Source organism: Rattus norvegicus, chromosome 6 (genome assembly GCF_021556685.1).
Source record: "Rattus norvegicus strain SHRSP/BbbUtx chromosome 6, alternate assembly SHRSP_T2T, whole genome shotgun sequence".
Classification (NCBI taxonomy): domain Eukaryota; kingdom Metazoa; phylum Chordata; class Mammalia; order Rodentia; family Muridae; genus Rattus; species Rattus norvegicus.
Genome location: NC_141539.1, coordinates 41,286,903 through 41,307,911, shown reverse-complemented (window position 1 = coordinate 41,307,911; position 21,009 = coordinate 41,286,903). Strand labels below are relative to the sequence as shown.

General features: G+C 45.7%; 1 protein-coding gene across 3 annotated transcripts in view; it reads right to left on the bottom strand.

The window, feature by feature from the left end:
- Cyria (CYFIP related Rac1 interactor A) overlaps window positions 1-14,633 on the bottom strand; it is a 108,837-nt gene extending 94,204 nt beyond the window's left edge. The window contains exons 1-2 of one of the 3 annotated variants that reach the window (XM_087552593.1): window positions 14,572-14,633; window positions 8,724-8,857 (exon numbers count right to left, since the gene is read on the bottom strand). The gene's annotated coding sequence lies outside the window, so the exon portion shown is untranslated. The remainder of the gene's footprint in view (window positions 1-8,723; window positions 8,858-14,571) is intronic. The other 2 variants (XM_087552595.1, NM_001106718.2) reach the window with 2 other exon arrangements.
- Between the last annotated feature and the right edge of the window lie 6,376 nt (window positions 14,634-21,009).

Sequence of the window (21,009 nt, the reverse complement as noted above, 5' to 3'; positions counted from 1 at the left end):
GTTGCCAGGGGCATCTTTCTGTCCTAAGGATATAAGAGTCAGATTGGGAGGGACAGGAAGTTGAAACAGGCAGCACAGAGGTCCCCTACCCTCAGGGTGCTCTTCAGAGAGCTCTTCTCTCCCCTTCAGCAGGCCTGCATTCCTCTGTTGCTTCCCACTGAGAATGAACTCAAGCCTCTCAGGTACTATCCTTCTGGTCTGAGAGAAGAAGAGTCCCATCCGCAGAGAAAATTCTTTTCTTCCTTGAAAGGTTTTCCCTGCTACCTCTGAGTCAGCCCACTGGTGAGTGGGAATCCTGGATGAAATCATAACACACTTAAGAGTTTCTGCAGAGCTTTGTAGATCCAGCCCTGCAGTCGCACTTTATAAACTCCAGTCCCCAGCAGGGACCTCCTGTACTGTTTATCCCTGGGGCTCTTCTTCATCCTCTGGACTCCAGTTAACACTCTCCCCTCCACGACTTTCACTTCCAGATTTTCCTGGCACCCCATTCATTTTACAGCCATCCTGCCTGATGGCTTTTTAGCAAAAATCTAGACAAGTGGGAAGTGAAGCCAGCACACCATAAAACCTCCCATGTTTCCAATGATCTTCAACTAGAACTTTATGGTTTAGGGGAAAACAAAAGGGAAAGAAACAGATCACAGAACTCTCCTCCTGCCTCAGGCCTCCAGGAGTCAGCTAGAGAGGTGATTACAGACCAGCCCAGACTCGCCCTCTGGGTGCAAAGTCTACTGTCAGACAAACAAGTTAACAGTAAATATGAAGTCTACAGTCTCAGTCAGAGGAGGCAGGAGGTACTAAAACCACAAGCTGGCTGGAAACTCACCATGTTTCCTCAGCTATGCCTACCATCCAGCCAGGAACACCTCGTCCCTGCTTGGGTATTTGCTGAGGTTCAACATGGACAATGGTTGCCCATGACTATCCACACAGGCTCACTTTCTCACTTCCTTCAGGTCTTCACACGGTCTCCACCTTCGGGTGAGGCCTTCCCTGACCATCTTGCTCAAAATAGTGACTACACTTCCTCTCAGAGAAGACTCACCCTCTATACCAGTGGTTCTCAACCTGTGGGTCATGACCCCTCCAAGGACAAAGGACCCTTTTTCACAGGGGTTGCATATCAGCTATCCTGCACATCAGATATTTACATTATGACTCACAACAGTAGCAAAATTGTGATTGTGAAGCGAGCAACAGAAGTAATTTTAATGATTGGGGGAATCACCACAGCATACACCACCACGGTATTAAAGGGTAGAAGCATCAGGAAGGATGAGACCCGTTGCTCTATAATCATCTCAGATTTGCTTGACTTCATGCAATTTTCTACCTTATTTTATTTGCTCATGTGTCATGGCCCATCTTCCTCCATTAGAATATAATCAAATCTGTAAAGACAGGGAGTTTGATCTGTCTGGGTCACTGATTAACCAAGCCCACCCCCCCACCCACACATACAGAGAAAAGTAGCTGATTATGGATACTCAATGACTACCCATTAATCAAGTGGATGGATGAATATATGGATGAATTTGGTGGGGACTAGAGGAAGGGTCTGTTAGGAGTGAGCCCCTAAGGATGTGTTATAGTACAGATAGCACCTTGGAAAGAGGATGCAACTCATGAGTGATTTGGGGCAAATCATATTCCGTCTCTTTCTCCTGTAATATGAAGCTAATACAAAATATATGCAAGTCTATGATGAGCCCTAAATCTCAAAAAAGGATTTTTCCGACAGTAAAAATCATGCCAACCACAGTGTGGGCTGATGTAACATGAGAGAGGCCAAAAGGAAGCATGTCTTTCTCCACAGCCAGGGGCCAGAGTCTTAACCACAGAAAGAAACTGGGGAAGCCCGGTACAGTGAGGGTGGGAGCTAAAGAGTCATCGGGACCTGATCCCAGCCTGTAATAAGAATGTCTGAACTCCAGGCCAGGGCAAAATACCAAATATTCCCTGCGCTGCGCTCTATGAGTGGCACCTGCAGAAGCAGGGCAAGCACTTCCTATGCAATCTGCCTCCGGGTAAATAAGGGCAAGACTGAATCTAAGCTCTGCTCTCTATATAACCAGCACCCAGCATCCTCTCCCATTACTTGACACTTGCGAAAGTTTCCAGAGCAGCGTCTGGCACTTTGGAAGCACATGGCAAACAGAAGCTACTATTTGCATGAAATTTACATACATTAAGGTATGGGCACCATGAAACTCCTTTTGGAAAAAAGGCAAATACAATCTGGGGTTGTATTTCTCTGAAGCTTAAGGGGCTAGTTATGGACAGAACATGGGCGTGTCTTCTCCTGACAACAATACGAAACAAAACCAACCAACCAAAACCCTGTGACCTAGAACCACCATGAGCTGTGTGGCATGGGAAGGCAGACAATGTTCAGAAACAGACAGACTGTACCCCTTTGTGCTGCCCACTTTGAGTCTTGTATCTTCATGCAGTTTCGGGGGAAAAATGCATTCTTAGTCATCATGCCTTGATTCTTACAGGAGGAATAAAGATGTGCCTTGCCAGTATCTGTTGTCTGAGAAGTGTATACAAGACTGCTAGCAAGATAATTAATATTCATTAGTGGCTAAACACTCGCCGAAGAACATAACTCGTTTTAATTAAAACAATGGAAGATTTAAGAATTCTTTGAAAACTTAGGGGTCAACTTGGGTTCTAGATAACCTAAAAATTATTGACTAGAAAAAAGAAAACCCTCACATGCATACACAACATAATAGGCAGCCTACTGTAGGTGTCTTAGTTTATACGAGCTATTCAAACTAGTTGCTGAATTTGAGGCTTAACAGACAAATTTGCAAAACTCGATACCTTATTAGTGAGTTCCAGTAAGTACACTGTGGGAAAGAAAGGGAAGGTGAAGAGAGAAGAGGGAAGTGGAGGGGAGAGGAGGGAAGGGGAGTCAAGGGACACCCCCCAGCACACAGAAGGTTAAAGTGGAGAGCAAGCAAGAGCTATGTATATAACATAGTACCCTTACTGGTATATTCATGTTCACCCCCCACATAAATATTTAGAGGGAACCCCAATTTCCATCTTGCACAATGAGGCTCTCCACAAGAATAACCTCAGGCTAAAGACAGATCTGCCTCCCACCCACCTGTCTCAAATTCCTCTGGGACTGGTGCACAGGGTCCAGTCTGTCTCCCGGTCCAGTCTGTCTCCCGGTCCAGTCTGTCTCCCTGTCCAGCTTCAAGGGACACTTTATTAAGCTCTCTCATTAGAGGTAGAAGAGCTGGAAAGTGGACCTTGTAAGCCGGGGCCAGACCAGATGCAGAACCAGACTCAGTATCCAGGGTCAAGATCCACACAAGCCTTCCTGTGTCCACAGCCTCTCCCTAATTGCCCCATGTTGGTAAGCAGAACTGTGTAGCTATGGTTTATCCTTGCTTCTGTCCCTCTCTTTCACAGCTAGTGCTACCTCCTTCTCCCCAGCTGATTTGACCTGTGAGAAGACATAGGGGGGCAAAGACAAATCAAGTCAGAGCTCTAGAGAGCAGAGGCAACTCAAGAGTTGCTCCTGTTTCCCCATCTTTCCCACTTCTAGCAACGGACTATGTTAAGCAAAATGGAACATATGTTTAGTCCGCTATTCTTTTAAAACCTGTATTCAAATTTCTTTCTTTCTTTTAAAGTCATATTCAAATGCTAGAATTAAGTAAATATATGTGTTTGGAATGAATTTTTACAAGGCTCTGTCTCCAAAGCAGGAGGATTAGACACTATCCCCAGGGGGCATGATTCAGTGGCCTTCTGCCACTTTAGTTTCAGCTTTGCATTTTCCTGTGGTCACTGGTGCCTAAGACTTCCCAGAAGGTCCCTCCACTTCAGCTAAAGGAGCTCTTGAGAAGCCAGTTTCTTTCATGAGCCACACAAAGGCAAGGGTTGGCTTGAGCCAAAGCCTTGTCTATAAAACCTGGGAGGGCCCCGCATGCAGCAGCATTGCCCTAGATCTGGAAGAGCACACAAACGCCCCCAAAGTGTGCACTCCACACACAACCCAACAGGCACTCCGGTTCACACCCAGCACACGCAAAGCACATCCATGTAGTATTATCTATCTCTCCCCTCTCATACGTTCACACACCTATACCGTGGCATGCACACTCATAGTTTGCACATACTCAAAGGTTGCCGCAAACCAACATACTGTCTCACAAGAACCACACAGATTACACACAAACACTCACAAACTATACGCACACACACACACACACACACTACAGTATACACATACTCATCCTACACATTTGGCCTACTCTCAAGCACACACTTGTTACATACTTACACACCTCCAACATATGCCTCACTATATGAACACAACAGGCGTGGTGAGAATGCTCAGTGGGTTAAGGCTCTTGCGGCTCAGTCTGATGGCCTAAGGTTGATCCCTGGAACCTAGGAGGTGAAGGAAGAGAATAAAGTCCCACAGGTTTTCCTAAACTCCAACACCCAAGTATCAGGGCAGGTGAGCCTGCATGTGTATACAAACACGCATGTGCACAGACACACATGCACTAAATAAATAAATAAATAAATAGAATTGTATATGAGTAACACACACTTTCACTCATGTACTAAATAACTAAATAATAAACTTATATATGAGAAACACACTAAGTAAATAATAAATAAACTTGTATATGAGAACACAAACATACACAGAGAGGCTTCTGGAACAGATAACGTCTAATACTTTAGAGTGGTACTCTGAGGTGGCCTTATTTATAGTTCTATGAACTTGAATAGTCTGTACCAGTCAAAGGTCCCAGACCACACTGTCATTTCTTCACTGTAGAAACTACTTGTTAGGCTAAAGGCACTGATCCTGTCACAGTAGTTCCTGCTGAGGGAGAATCTCCTCCAGATGATCCCGAAAGAATGTAGAACTGTAACTCTGTCAGACTGAATGGATCCTGGAATAAGGCTCAGCTTCCAACACGGTAGAGTCAGAAGGATGATGCGCGCTAAGCAGACACTCAAAAGAGAAGATGGAGAGAGACTGGGTGAAGGGTTATTTGGGCATTGGTTATAAAATTCCTTTGCCTAACTGTCCTTATTTCGGTACCTGATCAACACAGATGCAGACTTTAATACTGGATACTGCATCCTTTCATTTTCCTGAGCAAACCTAATCCTGGTCCTCTACTCCCCAAGGGGGAACTGTTTCAGCCCTCTTTGTCACCACAATGTCTAGTGTGTTCTCAACATGTTATAGAGGGCCATGCAACCACTGACAATGGCCGTATTGGGATGTGGTCACGGTCTTCTTGGTGGGTTCATAAACCAGCAAGTACTATCCCTTGGAATGACAGTCAAGGTCCTGGGGACAAACTGCATCAGAAAAACTGCAACTAAAGGAAAGATAATTACACTAAGAGACAACTAAAGGAAAGTTCTGAGAGGCCTTCTTGTGTTCCCCTGAGTCCACATGGACTGAACGGAAGCCATAGGAAGAGGCCACTAGCAGGCAGTTAGTGTGTCTCCCTTCTCACTCTTACTCCTGTCCCTTGGGGCCTTGGCATCCAGACCCAGGTCAAAAAAAAAAAAAGGACATTTAATAAACTTTGTTGCTAGGAAGGGAGAAAGGAAGTAGCAAGTCCAAGGTCACTCAGTAAGCCAAGAGCGAGCCCAAACTGAGAGCCAGGACCTTCTCACGCTCTGCTTGGGGCTTCTCACTTCCCCATGCTCCCTCTTCAAGCCCGGTTCCTCCTCACAAGGCTAAAATGATGATGAGTCAGACTGAAAAAGTCCCTTCTGTCTTCCCCTTGGTTAAAAACAACAACGAAATTCCCAGTCCTTTCTACTTCTAAGAAAGTTCTGCTTGGAAAACTGCCTTGTCCTTTTGAAACTTTTGGAAGCCATGTTCGAACAAATTGTTGGTACTGCTTTACTCTAAACAATACGTCCACATAATGCATTCTAAAGAGAGAAAAGTACGAAAGTGGCCATTGACATTTCTGATTAGAATGGAATGAACTATGTGGCTGTTGCACCTATTCTAGTTTGCTCTCTCTTGCTTCGAGAAACACCATGACCTACAGCAACTATGGACACTACCTGCTATGAGGAGGAAAGGGTTTACTCTGCGTACATGTTCCAATCATAGCCAACCATTCAGAGAAATCAGGGGCAGGGACTCAAGGCAAGAACATGGAGTCAGGAACTGAAGCAGAAACTATAGAGGAACACTGCTTACTAGGTTGTTTATTCTGCTCTCTTACACCACCCAGGACAACTTGCTCTAGGGTGGCACCACCTACAGGGAGGAGGCCTTCCCACATCAACCATTAATCAGGAAATGTCCTACAGATTTGCCTACCTGCAAATCTAAATGAGGCGTTTTCTCAATTGAGCTACCCTGTTCCTAGATGATCCTCTTCCCATAGGACACTAACTTATGTCATGGTACCAATGGCCTAACCAGTACACCACCCTCTCTCCAGAGGGGAACATGTTGCTGTTTTTTCTAACCCTAGGGATACTGTGAGCTCCTGTAGACATTTGCAACAAAAGCCCATCAGTCCTCACTGGGACGATTTTCTCACACCTGATGTGCCTCTAAATCCATACCTCTATACCTCAGAAAGGGACAAAGTACAGTACATACCTCCCTCAGGAGAGTCTGAAGCACTCATATTCCTGTTGAAAAGACTCTTGTATCCCAAATGAGACCAATACGAGATATAAATAGTCTCACATAAAATTGGGCTAGCTTTTACTTCCACAAGAGTGACGGAAACATAATTCTACCTTCAAAGCGTTTTCGATTTTCAGACTCGGCAATATGAAGATGTGGATATGTCAGAAGATTGCTTTTGACCCTATTTATTTCTTGGGAAGGTATTTAAGAGCCCTGGGCTGAAATCTCAACACACTAGGGAAAAATGTTTGAAAAATAAGCAAATGAGCAAGGAGATTGATACCAAGCATACACAGACTGATTCCTGGTTTTCCTCGTTAGGATCCAGCGATGCTACACGCAGGTTAGTGTGTGGGGAGCCGCAGCACACAGGCTGGGGATGGGAACCTGAAGGATGGGACTTTTCAGGGGGAGAGTCAGAGATGCGTCGTCAAAAAAGAGGGAAACTTTTGTGGCAACTCACATCAGAACACCAAAGAGGAACCTACGAGAGTGGCCAAAACTTTTCAAACAGATTCTATTCAAAGTTCAAGCGAAAAGAGCGCCTGGTAAATAGTTAATCCACACATCCCTCGTGCTATCCATGAAGCACAAACATTATCACCTACCATGTACAAACTGGAGAACTTCAAAAACGTAAGAAATTTGACCAAGAGAAAGGCCAAATTTCCAACTCAGCTGTTTACTTCAAAGACTCTCAGGCTCCCAGGTACATGTCATTACTCTGGATTCCAGAATTGTGAAGTGAGTCTGCCTGTCTGCCTGTCTGCCTGTCTGTCTGTCTGCCTGCCTGCCTGTCTGTCTATATATTTACATACACATGTATGTATACATATATATATATGTATGTATGTATGTATACATATATCACACTCTCCACTCCTCTTTCCCTTCCCCTCTCCCCCTTCTTACATTCACCCATCTCTTCTCTTTTTCACTTTCACTCCTTTCTCCTGTGCATCTTTCCTATTCTATTATCTCTCATCCATCCATCCATCCATCCACCCATCCAAACCCCCTCAAACCAGTATAAAGACACCAAAGGTATTCACGTACAACTGCCTCTGTCGTTCTGTAAGCTGAGAACACAGTTCTGTTGTACTCCCTGGGTTGCCAGCTGTCCCAGGGAAGAGTATGAAAAATACATTGCTCAGCACCCGCCTCAGTCGGGAGGGACCCACCACTCAGAAAGATGGAGTTCAGGCTCAGCTCATTCCTATCAGATGGTATCCTCTGACAACGTAGGCTGAGTAAAGGACACCATGGAAGACATCAGTCAGTTGCAGGGAGAAACTTAAAACAAGCTTCATTTGACTTGGTTTATTTCGGTTTTAAAGAGTGGAGGTGCCTCTGGCTACCACAGAATTGCTACCTGTCTTGAGATGAGTATTTTATGAAGAGACTTGCTGGATGAGTACCACATTCCTCACATATGTGCTGCCTCTTATTTACAGTGTGGGTGATGGAAGAAAAAGTGGCTCTCAAAGGCGTTTTACATAGGAGCAAACACCACCTTGGCCATCTTCCTAGTCAGGCAACACTATAGAAGCTCCTAACAATACCTCTGGATATCAGCTTCTCCGGCCACAAGGCGGAGTTAATATCTCCTCCACATGTCTTTCAGAACTTTGCCCCAGATGGTTATCAAATGCTTGCTGACAAGATTGTCCCATAAATGCTGCTGCCCACATACCACAAAAGACTCAGAAATTAAGTTAAATCAAAGCCCAGGTTGCACATGAGTGAGTAGACAGTGTGGACGTAAGATCCATGGTGTTTTCTGCATCCATACCCCTGTCCGCAGGATGCTGCCGCTCCACTTTGGCTGACTTGGATTTAGCTGCATCACTGCTCCTGCATGGAACAAGCCCTCACTGCCTTGAAGGCCCTGGAACAAGTACATTGTTCATTGCTCCTCCTGTGCATTTTAATTTAGCTTTAAACAGTAGCACAAGCTCCCCCCCCACACTCCCCCCAAAAGGTTTTAAGGACATCAACTCAAAGCGGAGGATGATGTAGGTGGTGAGCGGGTGAGACCAGCCCCTTCTCCACTCACCTTAAGGAAAGTCAGGAATAAGGTATCAGCTCCGTTCCACTCTTGTGACCTTCCTTGAGCCTCTGTCTCATCAGCTTTGACTTTCAATCATTTGGGGGTAGTGGGGGTTGCTCAATCAGAAAATGGCTCCCTTCCTGGGGGGAAGCAGGTCTCTAAGAGGATTCCCTGCAAGTACTCTTTTTTTTTCTTTTTTTTCTTTATTAACTTGAGTGTTTCTTATTTACATTTCGATTGTTATTCCCTTTCCCGGTTTCCAGGCAAACATCCCCCTCCCCCCTCCCCTTCTATATGGGTTTCCCCTCCCCATCCTCCCCCCATTACCGCCCTCCCCCCAACAATCTAGTTCACTGGGGGTTCAGTCTTAGCAGGACCCAGGGCTTCCCCTTCCACTGGTGCTCTTACTAGGCTATTCATTGCTACCTATGAGGTCAGAGTCCAGGGTCAGTCCATGTATAGTCTTTAGGTAGTGGCTTAGTCCCTGGAAGCTCTGGTTGCTTGGCATTGTTGTTCATAAGGGATCTCGAGCCCCTTCAAGCTCTTCCAGTCCTTTCTCTGACTCCTTCAACGGGGGTCCTATTCTCAGTTCAGTGGTTTGCCTGCAAGTACTCTTAACTCTTTTCAGCTCTCTCAACAAACTGGCTCACTAAAGCTACCCGGACACCCTTCTTCAGTGACCACTGGGTAAAATAAACCAAAGGGCGTTGGAGACCACAAGACTACATGTGGGAAAAGTCCTTTCTAGCCACCAAATCCTTCTTGTTTTATAGACAGGGAAGCAGGAGCCCAGGGGCTTTCTCCTCCCTTATCCTGGAAGTTTGGCTGGGTGTCGAGAGTTAAAGACAGTTGTTGTTCCTGGGCACATGCTTTTCTGTTTCAGCATTCAAGAGGGAACTGAGATGCCCTGAGATGATACCTTGATGAAAATGCAGAATGGACTCTGCTGTGTCACGTTACCTCCTCTCTAGTTGTTTTATGACTCTGGCCATGCCTAGGTGGGTGCTTCCTCCTTCGCTTCAAATTAGGAGTGGGGGCTACCAGAGAGCAGGAGAGGAGTGATACCACACTGATCTGTAGGCTCTCAACCCAGCACAGGCCAAGGGCAAGAGCACACATGGTAAGCACTGGTTCTATAAATGAATGATCCCATTTTTATGCTTGATCCATCATAAAACTGCAATTAAACTCTTTGGGGCACTCTCTTTCCCAGTTTCATTTTAAAAATCTAATTATCTATGCCATACAGAATTTTTATTAGAAAGTGAAGTCATTAAATAAGCAGACACCAGACTCAGGCCCTGAGATAATTGCAAATAGCACATCTGTCTGCAGTGCTCAGCTGGACCTGATAGGCACACTGCTGGGAAGTGAGGTCCCTGTCCTCAGCACTTGGAGCAGCAGGGCTCTTAAGGACCTTACCTGGGGAGGGCTAGGGAATAACGCTCAAACCGCTTCACACCCTCATCTTCCTGGACATGAGCTGTACCGGCAGACTAAATCTACACGACCTTTGAAAAGCTCCCTACCCCCATGCCTGTCATCAACCATTCCAACCATTCGGTTGTATCTCTTGTCACTATGTCTACATCCCAGGGAAACACTTGTGATATTTTCCATTCACATGTTCAATGATAAAATCCTGGCCTGCCCAGTGATTTGGGTTCTATTAATGACAAACCAACAATCCATTCTTTGTGCTAACAAAACCACTTAGGATTTCATCAACTGTTCTTTCTTGACTAAGACATGTCAGAGTCGCCCCCCTCTATTCATCACTTGTAAAAAGAAATCCCGCAGCCAGCTGCAGAAAGCCTTGTTAATGCTACACTCAGAGCAAAACCCTAATAAGCTCTCTAAATATTTACTATGAGTCTGAGTTACTACAGCCCTGACCAGTTCCACCCTCACTAAAATCCGCTTGTCTTCTCCAAACACACTTATTTTGGTTCTCTGACATACCAGCCAAGAAAATGACAAGATTGTGTGCCATGGCCCAAAGAGTAAGCAGGACCTCATTTTACATTCTGGCCCTGCCACTTACTGGCTGATGAGATTTTTACCTCACTGTCCCATTTCTTTAAACCCAGAATAGAGACAAGCGAATGTATAAACATATATTTAAAAACAAATGGGAGAGGGCAGCTAAACAGGTCCAGGATTTTTTTTTTAAATAAAACATTTATTTTAAAGGACTCTCATAGGAAATAATAACGCATCCCTGCAACTCTGGAAGTGCCTTTCCATTTCAAAAAGTGCTAGAGACTGGCACTTGTTCCGGTGGTGGTGAACATGGCTTATCTGGTGAGAGATAACTAGAAGATTAACTAGCAAAGCTAGGCGTCTGACTGTGAGCAGTTTTTAACCTTCCTAGATAATGAATGGATCTCCAAGGGCCAGATCCAGAGAGCCCTCCCCGGGGATTCTGAGAGGACCCAGAAGCCCCTTCAGAGGAGAACGCTTCTCTAATCAATACAAGTAAACAAGAGCAAGTCTATTGTGGGAATGGCACCATGCCAAGTCCTATAAATACATAAGACCATTCAATCTGGAAGAAGACAAGTGTAAGTGTAGGAGTTTTACTGCCACAGAATGGCGGTTCAGCAAAGTCAGGTAGACTTTCAGGACCCCACAGGCAGAACATACCACAACAGAGCTTAAATCCATGACTAATTCCATCATCCTCTTTCTTTCCAGTCACCATAAGACCTCGTCTTGGAATTCTTGTGGTACCATAGAGAGGTCTTTTAACCAAGGTGAAGTAGGAGGCAGAGGCTTCCATGAAGGAGTCAAAACCCCCAGAGGCAGGCAGGACATCCTTGCTGTGTGCTCACCAGAACTGGAGGAGGGGCTCTCTTTGATAATCACTTGAATCTGTGAAGGCTACGTGAGGGCCTTCCAAGATGACAGTAGTCGGTCAGCTGAATCCCAGACACAAAGGCCAGGCTACCTGATCAACCCCAAGGGATGATCTGACTAAGAGCCATCTCTGGACTCCACGCCACCTTTCACTTTGTCAGAACACCGCTCAGATTGCATGACAAAAATCTATTTCCATCTCTCCCTTTCCCACCAGACCACATTTTTTTTAGAAGGGGACGCCATGCCTCTGTGATCCCTGCCCTGAATTTGGCATGTACATATGAAGTATATAAATGAAGCTGTGCATCCCACGAACACTCCACAAAATAACTCGAGAAAATGCCACTAGCCTTGCAAGATTTTGACTTAAAATAGCGGCTCAGGCATCTCCTTAACTGAAGCTCTTCCAACAAAACCCAGGGCACCAACAGTCTTTCAGCCTTCCAACCATTCAAAACATAGCAAGTAGGCTAATCCATCCCATCTTAAAAGAAGAAGCAACACCCAACAGGAAAGATAAAGAGGTTTCAAGTCTATTTGAAAGATAGAATGAGGTCCATGTGAGTGAACTGACTTCTCTGGGTCAGCAGCTGCCTGAGAGGCTGTTGATGTCCTTGTCTGTACATGTTGCTCTAATTCAACAAGCCGGAACATTGCCATACAAAGGGGGGGAGAGAGAGAGAGAATGAACAGAATGAAAGGAAGAAAAATAACCAGGAAGGGGGTGGGGAAGCTTCACTGAAGAGTGTCACGGACAGGGGACAGTGGGTGACAGATAACTATGGATTAGGTTAGCTCTCTGGGAACTCCTTACTCAGGGCTGGCTCTGTGTCCTTGAGTCATCCGGTTGTATCTAGGCCCTGGGAGCATAAGCAAAAGCAAACTGAATTCCTCTCAGTGCTGAGTAAAAACAGGAAGTCACAAGTGGCTTCACTCTGCTTTCAACTTGGGTCCCCAGCACTTGGGGTTCAGGATGTCCAAAGGGCATGGAAGGCAGTATGTGTCGCAGGGTTAGGGGACTGGAACCCTTTCTAGTTAACTTCCTGGTGCAGGGAAGTCCTTTAGAAGACAGATCTGGGAGAAGAGTGGGATGAGAGGCAGGGGGACCCATGTATTCGCTCTATGACGTCCCTTCATTGATCAAATCTGAGAGCTGACTGCGTGCTCACATCAACAGGAGGAGCCCATGGGAAACAACTCACTTGCTCTGAGCTTAGTTGATGCAAAGTGAGAAATGGGGGCTGCCCTTCCCCCTAGAACACTAGCACACCTGTGAGCTATCACAAGTGTTCAGCACACCCAGAAGTATGCTACCAACCATGCACCGCACCTGGGATGCTACTGTCCCCTCCCCAAAGCTGAGAGCAAGGATGGCAGGTTCATCCTACTCCTTCTTATTCAGTATTCTGTCCTCACAGGAGTTAGGGGCCTGCGGGAGGTGAATTCTGCCAGCCCCCCAGCCTGGGCCCAGTGCCCATGTTTATGACTGTTTATTTCAGAGCAAGTAGAAAGAAGAAATTAGAACCATAAAAGACAGGACAACAGACCAATAAAAACCAGCTCCCAGAAGAGTCAGGGGGAGGAAGAGGCAAAACTGTCACCATAGCAACACAAGACCGTCAGAAACAGGCAGGAAAAACAGCCCCTGGTCTGCCTCCTCTCTTTGCATGAAGCACTCAGAATCAGTGTGTGAAATTTAGTCTGATTGGGAACAACTCTAACAGGCTGGTCTTCCCAAAGCTGAGGCTTGGCTGGGAGCCACCCTCCTCTTGCTGCCCTGCACAGGTCCTCGAAGTGCATGGTCCTAGCCCAGCTTTCTCTGAGTCCTGGGGAGTCAACACTGTGCAGATAGCCTGGGCCCATTTAGAGGAGGTGGTGATTGGTCAGAGTAGTGAAAGTTTCTAATAAGGAAACCACAAAGGTTCAGGAGAATCCTATAAGCCTGGGTTCTCTATGAAGCAGGCAGAATAAACATCCACATAGGAGAAGAAATTATGTCCAGAACGCAGAATGGTGGCTCTATCAGTATTGGACCCTTCCTCTTCCAATGATGGCTGACAGAATTCTGGGGATCTTCACAGAGATGGGGGTTGGGGGTGAGCATGAGAGCTTTAGTAGATTTAAATGGCAAACGCCCTAGACCGAGTCTCTGGGGACATAGGCCAAGAAGTTTAACAGCTTGGAAAAGGAATAGGGGACAGGCTGGCACATTTTGTCAAGAGGTGTTCTTGTCAGTCTCTCAGCTGGCAAACGAGACAGGTGTGTCTACCAAAAAGCATGGCTGGCCTGAGACCAATGCCTCGGGAAGTGGGTCAAATTGTTCCCGAAGCTCCAGCTTGGAAAACTCTCCTCCTGCTGGACTCTAGTTAGAAGTTCTGGCATGAGGGGGAGTGAATACCCCGGAAGCGAGGAGATCCTAGGCACAGCACTTTCTCTGCTGGCTAAGCACCTCTGTGGCAGGTGGCAGCAGAAGGGTCCAGGTGTGCAGGGGCCAGGACGGGCTTCATCCACGCCTTGGGACTACAGAAATATGGGGAGCAGAGGAATGGCCCTCGCAGGGGATCCTGGAGGAGGAAGATCGCCGGTCTCCTGAAGAATAGCTTTGGAGATAGAGGTTCGGGGAGCCTTCCTGAAGAATAGCTTTGGAGATAAAGGTTCGGGGGCGGGGGGGATAGAGATGGGAGTGGTTGAAGGGTGAAGGGACTCTTCTGGAAAAGAAATAAATCAGGAGAGAGACACGGAGAGAGGGAGCAATGGACGCACAGACCTCTGGCTCGGGAACCAAGAACAGTTCGTGAGAGAGTCGTGAGCTAGCTGCTTCCCTCCCTCGCCCGGGGCTGCAGGGCGTCGCGATCCCGGCGAGGAAAGCCACTGTCGCCTCGCTCCACCAAGTCCGGCGCCCGGGAGGCCCCCGCGCCTCCGCAGCACCTTTCCCTGCGAGTCCCAGCCCGGGTTCCCTGCCGCGCCCTAGCCGCGTCCGCACCACGCTCACCAGAGTCGCAGCCGCTGTCGCCGCCTCGCTCCTGCTCAGCCGTCCGCTCCGCCGCTGTGGATGCCTCTCCCCCGGCAGCCGCAGCCCGAGAGTCGGCTTCCAGCCCCGCCCCACCCCGCCCCCGCCCCGCCCCACGGCCCGCCCTCCCCGCCCTGGCCGGGGAATCCCACCCCGCTGTCACCAAGAGGGCCGGGTTCCCTTCTAGCCCGCTAGGCACTAGGAGCTGCACCCAGGAGTTAGCACTACCTCCCAGCTAATGGTAACCCTCTCTCTGCCTGGGTAACTTGCCTTTCCTGGGTCACTAGGAGGCCTGAATTCCTCCATCCCTATCTTTCCCCTTGAAACAAACAAACAAACAAACAAAATACAAAGAAAAACCCTCAAAAGACATAATCCCCATAGGTCACTGGCATATACTCATACTGACACTAGTGCTCATGCCAGATCACCCCAAAACACTTAGCTCCCCCTCCCTGGGCCCAAGTTACTTTGGATGGTGAACCCTGCTTGTTCTTAACACTTCCCTTGCCTATCCTAGTAACACACACTCAGCCTTAAAGACCATAGTTATTGGATGGGGTCCCCCAAAAGTCTTCCCAAATACCTAGCCCATGAAATGCAACGGTCTTCTAAACACTGATTCTAAAATTCTGCAGTGTAAGGAGAAAGTAGCTTAAACTCTCATTGTCAGGGATCATTGTTTTAAAACATCTGCCGAGAAGGTTAAAAAGCAGGAGATTCCGGAAGCCCAGAGGACTGAGCTATGCCAAACAGGTTGTGAGTCAGAGCCCCTGCATGTGCATTTGCCTTGCAGACACCTAGTTTGGCTGCTCTTTTCCCCAGTCAGCCAACCAAAGAAGATCATTATAAAATTTATACACAGTGTGTCAGGTCTTGTGCTGACAACCATGGCTTCTTTGGATAATGAATTTGAGGGTTGGGAACAGGAGGAGAGTTTGGGGGCTCCCACAAAGAAAGTAGCTTCAGGGAAAGCATTGCTCTGTCCTCTCGCTTCAGGCCAGTATGAGTCCCCATGAAGGATTTGCTCTGCCTAAGTCTCCAGAGGCTCTGACAGTCTGTGTTTCTGACAGGCTTGGAGGAGCTGCTTAGTGGTGGGGTGTTTGGTTCAGTTTTGGCAAGAATTCAGACAGGGTCTAGACGGGCACAGTCTAGTTAGAATAATAGAGTCTCCCACATGGAAATGGTCCTTGGGCTGCAAAAGTTTCTCAAAGCCTCCCTGATCTGCATTAGCCCATATTTTTTGGTCTTTCTGAAGACAGTTTATTTTATGTTATTATGATTCTATTAGAATTTTTTCTTGCCATGGCCTTAACTTTGATTTGTTTGTCTGAAACACACACACACACACACACACACACACACACACACACACACACAGAGAGAGACAGATACACAGACACACAGATACACAGAGAGATACACACACACAGACACCACAGACACACACAGACACACACACACATACACACACACACACACACACACGGGGTGGGGGGAAGAGAGACAGACACAGATACACAGATACAGACACACAGACACACACATACAGGCAAATATGCTTGCATGCATGTACACACACATGCACACACACACAATCACACTCACACACACACACACACACACACACACACATACACACACACACCTCTGTCCCTCCTTTTCTCCTTTAATTATCCTGTCTACCTTCAACTTTGGCCAGACACTGGGAAGGCCATGAATGAATCAGCCCTAGATACCAAATTCATACTTGGAGCACTATCATTTCAGAAGTTAAGCAGACCTTGTATTTTCTCCTGTCCAGCTCTAGTAACACAGCTCATGTTGGTGAGTAGAGAGTCCTGGGTGTGTGAGATTTCACTTTAGCACACTTGGAGGCGGCTTCTGTGTCAGTAATTGAGGGATACCTGGATAGTATTGCTAAGCCCATTATGAAATAATAGGGTTTTCTAATTATCAGTATGGAATTTAATAATTATGTGTTTCTTAAGACACAATAATCAGATGAAATAGTCTTTCAACTTTATCAGTAATGCTAATGACAAGTTCAGAAGCTGTCATAATAAAGATTATAGTGAAATTAAACTGTCAATTAGGTGCAGGTGAGTTCAGACTTTGTTTCGGATGGCATTCATTCACTGCATATGCTGTACTATATGAGCTAAGCACACTATCTCTATTCAATTAAATTCAAGAACCTCCTTTTTGGGTGGTGGGTTTTTAATTTGTTTTGTTTTGCTGTTGTTTGGATAGACCACATCAACCAAATGCCAGCAACTTTACTAAATGATGGACTAGGACGTGTCCCAAGCCTTTGATATGAATAGAAACGAGGTTGGAATGAAGATGTTACCCCTATAGACCTGGAATAGAAGGACTTTTCCATGGGAGCAGAAGCTTCAGGGCATCTCGTTAAATGCTGAGAGATGGACAAGCTTTCAACAGGCAGCAAATAGGACAAGAACAGCTCTCATAGGGATGAGGGAGAGGCTACAGTAGAGCCAAGTGTGCACACTGAAGTAGGGAGTGGACACCCGTGGCAGGGAGAGCTGTGCAGCGTAACCCCCTCCAAGCCTCCAGTAAAGAAACCGATGTAAGGATCCCTGGGACAAGCTGCGTGAACTTTAAAAAGATTACTCTGTCATTCGGGGCTGTTGTCTACAGAATGGGACTTAGGAAGCCAGCATTAGGAGGTTGATATGAGCACATGTATTGATGGCTTTGGAACTGTGAAAAAAAGGCTGTTTTAGAATGTCACCTTCTTTTTTTTGTTTGTTTGTTTTTTTGGGGTTTTTTTGTAAACATGAGTCTTTGTTATTGTGGGGATTAAACACAGGATTCTTGTACACATGAAGCACACTCATGTAGCTTACTCTAATCTGTGGAACAATTTTCTTAAGTACTTGCTAAATACCATTACAGCATTAACTCTTAATAGGAACAGAATTCTAATAAATGAACTTTTTTTAATCTTTATTAACTTGAGTATTTCTTATTTACATTTCGATTGTTATTCCCTTTCCCGGTTTCCAACATCCCCCCAACCCCTCCCCGTCCCCTTCTTTATGGGTGTTCCCCTCCCCATCGTCCCCCCATTGCCGCCCTCCCCCCAACAATCAAGTTCACTGGGGGTTCAGTCTTGGCAGGACCAAGGGCTTCCCCTTCCACTGGTGCTCTTACTAGGCTATTCATTGCTACCTATGAGGTTGGAGCCAGAATGTCACCTTCTTGTGTGCCCTGAATTGCACAGTATGTAAAGAGAGTGCTAGATTCAGCTGTACTGGCAGTCAGTATCTTTCATACATAGGGGGATGGTGGGGTGATGGGAGGATTCTGTATCCTGATCCACTGTAGCACTCTCTGTCCTATATGCTACAGTTAACAATACAGTTAACAGTTTCCTGTCTTAGCTCACGAGTCTCGCCAGGAATTATGTTGTACTCCCCCCCCACCCCCTGCACTCCTATAGTGGCCTCCAGGGGTGCTGAGTTTTCTCACCAATGGCCAACCAGGGTCTCTGTCTAACTAGGGGTTTCTACAGAAACATGGGTCAGGCTTCAGCAGGAGCGTATTAGATTTGATTATGAATATTGAGCCAATTTTCACAGCTGACATGCTGCATATTTCCTTGATACAAAAACTATAGCTTACACTGTGCAGAGAAACTTTGCAGTGATTGAAAGCTCCTGCCTGTGGCTTAGTTCATGACTAAAGCTCTCTGACCACATTGCTCTTTTAGATGCTCGTTTGTCAGGTCTTTCCTAGTCAAATTTCTTCACACACAGTCCTCCAACCCTTGAGTGACCTGCTACCATCCAGATCATCCATCAGACATCTGTTTATATTTTGTTAGAGACTGGATTCAGAAGTAACCCCCAACCCCCGTAATTACTTCTTCCAAGGCATTCCGCTCATACCCTCAGAGTCCCCCCACTTAACTGTGCTTAGGGATTCAGTCAATTAAATGGTCAGTTCTCCTTCTTCATGATAGCTGTGTTCTATCAAGTCATTATACTTGAGGCCGTTGTACACAAACACTGGGCCACAGCTTCTAGGGGAGACTCAGGATTTGGTGGCCGTAAGCCTCTAGGTGCAGCTTCATGAACACCTCAGCAAACAGCCATGTTTTATATTTAGGGACATCACACTCAATTTATATTGTTGGTTCTTTGGCACTGAATCCACGGCCAATAGCACTGTCCCTGGTCAGATCTCATGTGCATATTTTCCTCTTATCAAGTGTCATAGCCCTCTTGTATTGGAGAACCTTTGTGTCACACTTGGCTCTGTGCTTCATGGCCACTTTCGAGAGTGAAAGTGTCAGCAAAAAGCATAGAAATGAGGATGGCACAGTACAGGGTAGCCCCTGAGAGCTGAGAGGACAACGTCCATCATCTCATTTAGTCTTACTGGGAACATGTTCATTAAGGTGACTTAAGTTTGGTTGAGGCAAAACAGCACAAACAAACAAACAAACAAAAAATATAAACCTCAAAAACATTATAAGTATTAATTTAGGAGATATATATCAGATTTTAATATATATTTATTCATTTTATCTATGTGGGGGCGGGGATACCATATGTGTACAGTGCCCACAGAGTCCAAATGAGGGCAACGAGTATCACAGTGGTGTTATAGACAATCATAAGCTGCCTGATATGGGTGTTGGAATCAAACCCAGGTCCTCTGGTAGAGTATCAAGTGCTCAGAACTGCTGACACACTTCTTCAACCTCTACAAAATAAGTTTGCTTGTTTGTTTGTTTTCTAAGTCAGTGTTTCTCTGTGTAGCCCTGTCTGTCCTGGAGCTCACTTTGTAGACCAGGCTGGCCTCAAACTCAGAGATCTACTCACTTTTGCCTCCCAAGTGCTGGGATTTGAGGCCTGCTTCACCACTGCCTAGCTTTAAAAACAAGGTTGATTTTGTAAAAATAATTATTTTGTTTATTAACATCCCAAATACTGGATCCCCTTCTTGGTCCCCCCTCACAGAGTTCTTCCTCCTATCTTTCCTCCCCTTCATGTCTGCCTCTGAGAGGGTCCCTTACTCCTGGGTATCTCTTCTCCCTGGGACATCAAGTCTCTATAAGATTAGACACATCCTTTCCTACTGAAGGCAAACAAGGCAGACCAACAGCATCAACTAACTTGACCCCTAGGAGCTCCTAGAGACTAAGCCACTAACCAAAGAGCATTCATGGGCCACCTGAGGTCCTCTTCCATAAAAATAAGTGTTAACAAAGAAACAAATTCCAAACCATGGAGTTCTTAAGTAGTAAGCAACCTGCACATGCATCTCAACTAGACCATGACCTTTGAGAGGCCAAGGTTTGTGCTTTATCAGTAATTATAGCTTCCAAACACCTCGAAAGAATATCCAATACATAAAAATTAACATTCATTGAATACCAGTTAAATAAGTGGACAATTTATTGCAGTCTCACTTTTCTTTAGTTATTTGCCAAAAATGTATATACCTATTAATAAAGCTGTAAAAAGATATGTCTGATGTTTCAGAGGGCTGTCAAGAACTCAGTTTGGTTCTTACTAAATGTCTGAACTCTAAATATAAGGAGTACTTGGAGTAAACCCCTCCTATAGCACTTAGCCAGGCATATAGATGTAGGCAACATCTGTCCATTAATCATCCATCCACCCATTCATCCATCTATAAAAGAAAAATGGTCAATAACTAGGTTTTGTATAAACAGAATAAAATGATGGTCAGCAACAGAAAAAATTATATAGCCCAAGAATTGAAAGTGGGAAGGATGGATGAGTATTAAGAGAAAAGGAAAGTGAACACTTGTAAACCAGGAAGTCAGGAAAACTGTAGAAGCTTGACAGAATGAGTTTGCGGGCAGGCAGATCGAGACTGTCTTCTTTCTCCTGTAGAAAAGGGACATGAGCATGCTTCTCTCTTTTCACAGCCTTGCACCAAACCTAAGAAAGTGTTTATCATAGCCCTGGCCAGAAAGAGTTGTGTGTGACTGGCATTTAATGAGCACCTATTTTGTGATGAACAGAAATTGGAGCAAAGGAAGAAATATCCATGAAATGAATGAGACCAGCACAGTGTCTGATGCCACTCAAGCTACCAAATTCGAAATGTCACCGTATTTCCAATCCTAAATCTTTTTCTACCCTTTTTATATCTACTATCAAGGCTTTAGTGTACGGCTTCTTTCCTCTAAGTACGAATTCTCTAGTACTTTTAATAGATTAGTTGACCTCAATACTTGGCTGGCTAAGCAAATCCAAAATTGCTGATTGTATCAATTTTGGTGCCTTTGACAAATGAGTCAGCCTCTTTAGAAGATCCAACCTTACCACCCTTGAAGTTTACATAATCTCCAAAATCACTACCAACAAAGTAATGACACATTGAGTAAACCGTGAGCAAAGGGTTAGAGCATTT